The sequence below is a fragment of the Euprymna scolopes genome, chromosome 21 (genome assembly GCF_053919585.1).
Source record: "Euprymna scolopes isolate OS-2025 chromosome 21, ASM5391958v1, whole genome shotgun sequence".
NCBI lineage: Eukaryota > Metazoa > Mollusca > Cephalopoda > Sepiida > Sepiolidae > Euprymna > Euprymna scolopes.
The window spans coordinates 53,107,159-53,116,437 of NC_136502.1; positions in this window are offsets into that span (position 1 = coordinate 53,107,159).

Genomic DNA, 9,279 nt, shown 5'->3' on the forward strand with positions numbered 1-9,279 from the left:
CGAAATGTGTATGTGGGCACACCTCCGACTTTACTGGCGTCTCCCTGGCTCAATATTCAACAACTGCATTAATTTTTTTTTCAGGTGCACCATTCTCCATAGGAACACATTTCTTGCTAATTTTTCGCTTATCATTCTATTTTTATTTTTTAAATGTTTTTTACTGTTATAAGGTGCTTGCATAGTTTAATTCACAAATTTAAATTTAATTAAATGTTTACCATTAAAAATTCAGTTCGATGGTCGTTCTGTTTCGACATTATGCAGAAAGCATTGATTAGTTGTACATTAATATCGTTTGAATATAATTGCTTTTACTTTCCTTGTATAAGTATTCCAGAATATGTAAATATATTGTTGACTGATTGCACAAAAAAAAGCGAAAAGTTTGGCGAAAATAATAAGGAAATGTCACAATGTCAGTGTCTAAATTAGAAGATAACATTCTCGTCAATAGATTAACCAGAATTACGGATTGATTAACAGTATTCATACTTCGCTTTCTAATAATTTTTTTGTAATCTTTTTCTTCACTTGTCTTTTAAACAATTTTAAACTGACCGCCATATTTTACTGTTGGAGCCCAAAATTTATTGATTAAACAAAAAAAGCAACGACTATTTTACATCACTAAAAACACAAATTACCATAATTTTGCGGCAAGACGGAAGTATCTGTTAAGCCATTGTGTTGGCAGCATAACATTAACATTAGCCAATAGGAATCCTCTTAAGACTGACGTACTGATGGTAGACAGCAAACCATTGGGGTTTGACTGCCTTCTGGTGTGGGATGTGTGACTGGGAATATCAGTATGCAAAATATATCAGTTGATGGAATGCCACGCCATGTGAGAGACCTGCGACCTATAGTCGGACGTGGCCCACCATTGGCCTGCTCTAACACGCCTTCAGAAAGTGGAAGTGAGAGATTTATGACCATCAATGGGACACTGGGTGAGGGAACACCCAGTGTGGGTGAAGATGACGACTTAGTCGATGACATTCCAGATGAAAGCACAGTAAGTGTTCGAACTATTCCTGATGAAGACACAATGATTGTGCTGCTACAAAGAAACACAAGGCGTAAAAGACTCCCCCCCTAAGTGTTCCATGTGTGATTATAGGATCGGGGGGGGGGGGGTGTAGTAGTAATTCTTCTAATGTAATCACCTCCAAAAAGCAGAAAGTCTGTTCTGTTTGCTGTCAATGGGAGAAGAAGAAAAGTGGTAGGCGTGGTTGGTTTTATGGGAAAGAGGGCGAGATTAATCGTGAGAATTCTCGGAATTTGAGAGGAATAAAAGATCGAACTCGGACAGAAAGGCAACTGTGCTTTTGCTCAGGCAGAGAAAATGGTGAGAGGAGAGGAAAGTCCCTCCCTACTGAAAGTTCCGGCACAAAGTGAGAAAGAAAGTGAGGGTGAAGGTCCTAGCAGTTTTCAGTCACATCTTCCTGTGGTGGGAAAGATATAAATATCTACACAAGGACTTTTTAGAAGCAGCTTTCGAGGATGGAAATGCTATAAGCCTAACACTGGTGACCGAATTATCGGCTCTTGAACGGCTGATATGGATCCATCAGTGGCAAGCGTCAAAACAGTAAGATTATTATTGCTCTGCAGCTGTTTTTGCCTCTTAGAGTTTCTGTTTCCATAGCAGAAAGAAGTTTCTTAAAACAAAACATTACTTTATCGTAACCTCGCCGCCCTCACAGTGAGATCTACTCAAATAGAATAATGGCGTGCAACCCCAATTGTAAACCCTAGTTGCGCACACAGCTGTGTAAAGATCACTTCAGTTATGCGCACATTTCCCTTTTCTACACCCACGCAAATTCTGTGGGCATAAATACCGAAATTCTGCCTTTTCGCGCGGACATCTTACAAAACACCTTACATCATAAAGATGTAGCTTTTTTGATCTAATCGGATTACAAAGAAAACAAATTTAAAAAATATTTTTTCTGATAGCATTCGTGGAGGCGCAGAGACTGTTCTTGGTCTTCGGGCCAGGAGCGGAAAAGGAAGTAATCAGTTCTGGTCAATGTGGGGGCAACCCGTCATATCGGACAATTGCTTTTTAAGTCAATTAGTTTGATCAATGTGGGGGAAACCCTTCATATCAGACAATTGCTAAATTTGGACCCTGCCAGAGTGCCCCCTTGGGGGAGCTGGTTTTTCCTCCCCATATTAAAAACGGCCTTGTGCCTAATTTGCTCAGTGGGGAAGCAAATAAATAAGCAGTATTCGTGTAGTCGGTCGAAATCTATAAAAAGGGCATTTTGCGCTCAAATCAATCAGCCGACCCTCAACCAGCATGCCCTAAACATCAACATTGATTCTGTCCACGGGACGTTAAATACGTGTGCGCCTGATAATGAATTCTCCACATAGAGATGGACTTTTTTACCCTAATGGATTTTTACCTTTTTCAAACTCTTTGCTAAAGTAAGCGATGGACTTTTATGTTGTTTAATTCTTCCTAAAAAGAACTGATTATTTTTTTTTAATTTTTCTACTTCATTTCATTTTATTACCTCAGTCGCAGGAAGAGACTCCATCAAGAAGAATGTTTCTTGTTTTCTCTTTTCACTTATTAACGATTTTGAAAAAATAAAGTTTGCATTGAATTTATCTTCCGCCTCAGTCAAATGTTGCTTAATTGTTCAACTCCATTTCCCACATTTATTTATCATTTTTATTTTTTTGAGTTTGCATGACTACCACTCGTCGTAGTCCTACAACAACTTATTTAAGATCGAACATGTTACAAGATCATCTTTTAAACCGTTGCTTTTGTCATAAAATTGTAAAGCTGATTGACAAAATTATAATTGAAGGACCAATAATAACTATGACAACACAATGGTATATTTACAAGATTGTATAGAAGTGCAGAATACGATGTTACAAGCAGATCGCCCGAGCCTACTTTGAGACTTTGTCGTAGTGTCGAGAAGAGTCCATATATAGTCACGAAATAGTGTAGAGGAGCCTCACACCACAACAATAAGTGACTTTACTTTTGTAAAAGCTCACAAAGTCAAGATCCAATAAATGCGTTGTATCATCAAATTTGAAAGAACAATGTTTGTTTTTCGAATGAATTGTTTTTCATTGTTTCCAATCAACACCATTACACATTTTAAATTTCTTTTTGTCGCACTATGTTTTATTTCAGTAAGATCATTTTGAGTTGAATTCTTATGTTTTTTTTTCTTTTCTGTCGACATTTATACTCGTACATTCACTTTTAAAATATTTTTACTTGCGTTCAATGCAATAAAACAAACTCGTAAGTAGTCAACATTGGAATAATATATCTTTATATTTCTATACATTTCTCGTGTACATTGTCCAAAGGAAAAATATTAAATGAAGAGTGTCATGTTGGGGGGGGTTAATCCGAAAGGATGGCTGTAATAAAAAAAAAATGGATAAGAAAGAACGAGAGCTAAAGAATATCGGCTTTAGTTACAAAAGCCGCCATGACAGTCATATGTACAAGGGAAGTAACTCTTCATAACTTCTGATTTGTCCAAGAGACTGAACTAATACATCTCCCTTCTTCAAGTGAGAATGAGCTCACCTAATTATTTTATTTATTTATTTTTATTATTATTTATAGTTCATGAGAGAATATAGTATTATTGGTGTAATAGTGTGGTGGGCTCTATAGGTCTAGTCTCTTTGGAGCCTTTATATATCGGGTCTTCTCGGCTCAAGGGTAGATATACAGAATCCATTGGCATGTAATTCACTAGTCGGCTGCATTGTATGTGTAGGTGATGCCTGGCCCCCAGACTTCTTCTTCTGACTAAGGTCTGGGGTTGACCTGCTCTGAGGTGTGTGTGATGTTGAGATACTGTTGATGTGTGGTTTCCTTTGTGATGCATTTACTTTAGATGCATGTGCTACTTGGCCTTTTGGCCGAGATCAAAGTGTAGCATCTGTTCTTCAGATGCTACTCGGCCTTCGTGTCGGGATCAAAGTGTAGTATCTGTTCTGGCAGATACTGCAAGCAAAGACCATATGTGGGGGCGACCCGACATATAAGACCTTGGTCAATGTAGGGGCAACCTTTCATACCAATTGTCACTATCCAGCTCCCCTACTCCCCGGGGAGTTGGTCCCCATTTCCCCTTCACTCCTCACATTAAAAATCGGCCTTGTGCCTAATTTGCTCGGTGGGGGAGCAAATAAATACCATCTGTTCTTCAGATGCGGCACTTCAATTTCTTATTCTCTTTCAGTGGAGGAGAAATCCTTCACGACTGAGACAATTTTTATTTTTGTACCTTTTCTCCACATTAAAAAACGACCCTGGTGTCTAACTCTGTCCCGTGGGGAGGCATTGTAAATAGGTACTTTAGATGCATGTGGTGGTTGGTGAGGTCTGTACTCAACTATCGAGCTTGTTTTGGCTGGTTTGATGATTTGTCTATTCCTTTGGTAGATGTTACCACTTTGAGACTCGACAATGTATGATCTTGGTACAACGGCAGGATATTGAATGATTCCAAGCTCCGATAGCTTTGTTTTATCGTGTTGGACATAGATTTTCTGCCCAGCATGTAGAAGTGGGTGTTGTCTGTTATGCTGCTTGTCATAATAGTTATTTTATCCCTCCTTGTATTGCTGCAGTGCTGTTCTTGTCTGCGCATCACCAGGTTGCTGCTTGGATACTAGTGGTGTTCGTATTTGTCAGCCATTGAGCAATTCTGCTGGAGATTTGATGTTTGTAGATATGGGTGTGGCTTGTAACAGACCAGGGTATAATACCCTAGCTCGCCACAAGAAAATAATGAAACGAATGGAATTGAAGGAAACAAAGACTCAATTGATGGATAAGATAAACGTCGTTTATTTGCTGTTGAAAGAATGTTTTAGATATAACACATGTTCATGTCCGCGCGAGTGTAACCAATGTTTGTTGCGGGACTGGTATTGTAGAAGGAATAGGAAATGTGTGTTCATCTCAAGTTCGGGTCACTATCGTTTGTTCGCACGTGGGAAGAGAAATGAGTGTTGTAGTGAAAATGAGAATGATAGTCCAGTGTGTAGACAAAGAAGAGGATAGAGGTTAAGCTGTACGCCATGTTAGCAGTAAGCTACGCAGTGGTGTTCTCAGGGACCAGTAGTAGATAGAGAGAGAAAGAGTGAGAATGTATACATATGGTCTGTTAGCTCATGCCCCATACATAGTTGCTGGGGTGTTGACGCACGCGAGCGTGCGCCTCCCGAAAGGGAGGCGGCTGGTTAGCCCAACCTCTCTGGTCGAGAGTTGGTCCTAAAAAGGGTTAGAAACAGCTTGTCTCTTTGTTTTATACTCGTTTCTGGTGGTGTTTTGCGCATGTGTATATTTCCCCAGAAAGCGGAAGTGATGTCATCCATGTGTGCGTTTGTGTGCGCGTGTGTCAGTACATATGTGTGCATTAGCGTGTGTGTATATACTGTGAATGTGAGTGCATGTACACGAACGTGAATATGCGTACATGTGTGGACGTGGGTGCATATGTTTGTGTGCACGTATGTATATGACATAGCTTGAAATGTGAATGTGTGTTTTTGTGTGAGACTTGAAAAAGGCTCATACAATACTCCCCTTCCTAGGAAAAAAAAATACATGCAATGTATATATATTTATATATATATATTTTTTTTTTTGTGTGTGTAGGTAATGTTTTCGGCAATTGATTTTTCGTCCTGCTTTTTTTTGTTGTTGTTGGTGTAGTTGTTTGAAAAACGTCAAAAGGAACGGAATGTCAAAAACGAAGCGTGTTCGTAAATAAAAGTATTTACTTACATGTGGAAAAAGCGTTTACTCTTTTTTTAGGCTGAAATTTGTTTGTTTGGTTTTTTGTTGTGTGCTGACATGTGTAAAGAGTTGCTTGGACAGAGAAGTGAATTGTTCGTTTGGAAGGAAAATTTTTGTTTCGTGTTGACGGTGTCGTGTGTGCCCAGTTGACGGTATCGTCGCATGTAAGTTTGCGGTAATGTGTGCATCGTTTGGACGGGTGCTAGTCGCGCATTCGTTCTTGTTGAACGGGGTTGGTTGCCGTTGTCTTCGCATGTGCGTCTGCGGTAGTGTGTGTACATTGTCTGTACGGGCGTTTGTTGTGTATTCGTTCATGGTTGCCGGCTGTCAACAAAACTTCCAAGTTTTTAGTTTATCAGCATGCGTGGTGCATCTCAACTCATATTGTTGATTCAACTTCTTCCTATGTGTTAATAGGGATGTCCTGTTTCTTTGTTGTTGCGTCTGCTGTGCGGGAGAGAATTGCATAGGCCTATGTGATTTGCTCCTCGCGTTTGTTGCAGGGTAATGTCAGGAAACCGTGAAAATGTTTGTCGAGCTCGAATTTGTTTTTAAAATTCGGTAAGAAGTGTACAGCTCCGTGTTCGTTTTCTGCCGAGTCTGACGAGGGTTTCGTCATTGTTGTTCGTTGAGGTACTTGTCGGTAGTAGGTCACTTTTTTTCTTTGTTGAAAAGTTCGTTTTTTTCTTTATCAAATAAAACGCGCATCTCACTCAAAACAATTAATTTATAAAAAGGTAGGGTCGCCATGCTTGTTCGTTTTCGCGTCAGTCGGGCGCCAGTTTGTTGTGGACTTGTGGCATAGGAGGCAATGCTTGTTCGTCTCGTGTCCGGTTGTCACCATTTTGTGGTGGTTGTGCGAATAGGGGTAATGAATTGTCTCGAGGAAGAAACGAACGACGTGTTAAATTGAATTAAACGAACAGGAATTTGTTTTATGAAAGAAACAAGTGAAAGAAAAGGGTACCACACGTGGTTAGTTTTGCGTGCATCTCTCGCTGTTCACTGGTGAGAAGAAAAGTGTATTTTTTGATGTGCGTCTCTCGTTGTTAGCTGGTTTATTGTTATAGAGAGAGAGTCTGTGTGTGTATGAGTGCTTCGTTCAACCTCATCCATTTCATTTTAAAATAACAAGATCACCATAAAATGTAACGGACCATATGGAAATAAAGACTCCTTCAATTGATGGGTATGAGAAACGTCGTTTATTTACTGTTGAAAGAATGTTTTAGATATAACACATGTTCATGTCCGCGCAAGTGTAACCAATGTTTGTTGCGGGACTGGTATCGTAGAAGAAATAGGAAATGTGTGTTCATCTCAAGTTCGGGTCACTATCGTTTGTTCACGCGTGGGAAGAGAAATGAGTGTTGTAGTGAAAATGAGGATGATAGTCCAGTGTGTAGACAAAGAAGAGGATAGAGGTTAAGCTGTACGCCATGTCAGCAGTCAGCTACGCAGGTGTTCTCAGAGACCAGTAGTAGATAGAGAGAGAAAGAGTGAGAATGTATACATACGGTCTGTTAGCTCATGCCCCATACATAGTCGCTGGGGTGTTGACGCGAGAGTTGGTCCTAAAAAGGGTTAGAAACAGCTTGTCTCTTTGTTTTATACTCGTTTCCGGTGGTGTTTTGCGCATGTGTATATTTCCCCAGAAAGCAGAAGTGACGTCGTCCATGTGTGCGTTTGTGTGCGCGTGTGTCAGTACATATGTGTGCGTTAGCATGTGTGTATATACCGTGAATGTGAGTGTATGTATGCGAACGTGAATATGTGTACATGTGTGGACGTGGGTGCGTATGTTTGTGTGCGCGTATGTATATGACATAGCTTGAAATGTGAATGTGTGTTTTTGTGTGAGACTTGAAAAAGGCTCATACAGGCTCTATATGCCATCATTGCTAGATAATTTTCTTGTCTGGTTTCTCGTGCCTTTAGCAGTGTTTTCTTGCATATTCCAACCATCCTCTACGCAAATCCGTTAGATTTCAGGTAGTGTGGAGACGATGTCTTGTGCAGAAAGTTGTATGATTTGGAAAAAAAACCCCGAAAATTCCTTGCTTGTGAACTGTGGGTCATTGCCTGAATATAAAATGCCTGGTATACCTTGTTCCTCAAATATTGCTTTTATAGTTTTGATGATGGCTGCTGCTGAGATGGAGTGAAGGTGTCGTATGAATGGACTTCGACTGTACTGGTTGGCTGCAAGTAGATATTCCTTTCCATCCAAAGAAAACAAATATATGCTGACATGTTGCCAAGGGTTTCATGCTGATGCATCGATTCAATAAGGATACTTGCCTGGTTTTTTTGGCAGGTGTGACAATTAAGCACTCTATCTTCAATGTCTTTATTCATCTCTACCCAGTATATAACTGACTGGGCTCTTAGTCTGGTTTTCTGAACTCCTTGATGTGATGCATGAAGTTATTCCAATGTACCTCTTTGTAGGGAGGCGTGTATTATGATTTTATTGCTCTTTAGCAAAGTACCATCTTGAACCCCAATCTCATCTTCAAAATGGCGAGAGGCAGCTTGGGCAGTCAGTTCGATTTGCAGGCCAGCTGGACATTACCATATTTGCAAGTTTTTTTAGTAATGGGTCTTGCAATGTCTCAAACCCGATGTTCTCTATTCTGGTTGGTGAAAAATTAAGGTAGTTTACCATACTGTGGACATTAAGGTCAATTCTTTCAATGTGCTTGCTAGGCCTACGTGATACTCGCGATAGGCAGTCCACAATTAGTATTGTTTTCCACAGCGAAATCGTATCCTTCCACTTCCAGTAGCATTCTTGCAAGTCTTGGGGGTACGTCTTTTAGCACTATCGATTCCAATGCTTATGATTTGTGTGGATCGTTATTTTGTGACCCTACACATAATGGTGAAATCTCTACAAGCCGAAAATGATGGCTACCATTTTTCTCTCGATGTTTGAGTATCGAGTTTCTGCACCTGACAGTGTCTTGCTTGCGAATGCAACTGGTATCCTTGTTTGCAGAAGAGCTGCTGCAGCTGCACATATACCTGCAGTCGTTGCATCCACCTGTCACACAATGGGTTCCTTTGGGTTAAAATATCGGAGTGTTGTATTTTTTAATTTCTTCTTTGTTGACTTTAAATGCCTTTTGTTGCTGCGTGCGATGACCATGTGAATTCATTTCTTTTTTATGTCAAGTCACGAAGAGGTTTGGTCAAAAGAGTATTAATAAAAAAAAAACAACTTAAAATCAACATCGTATTACAATGTTTCCGCATGAAGCTAACAGTAGAGTCAAATTTATATCTGATAACTATTTAAAGACAGACGCTGTCCCTAGTATTAGGAAAAAATACACTGAATTGCTATATGGACTTCACAAGAGCTTGGTTTTCTAGGAATTATGTCTAAGTATCTTTAAGATTTTTGTTTATATTATACCAATTGTTCCTTCCACAACCGGCATAAGGTTTATTTCTTTCAA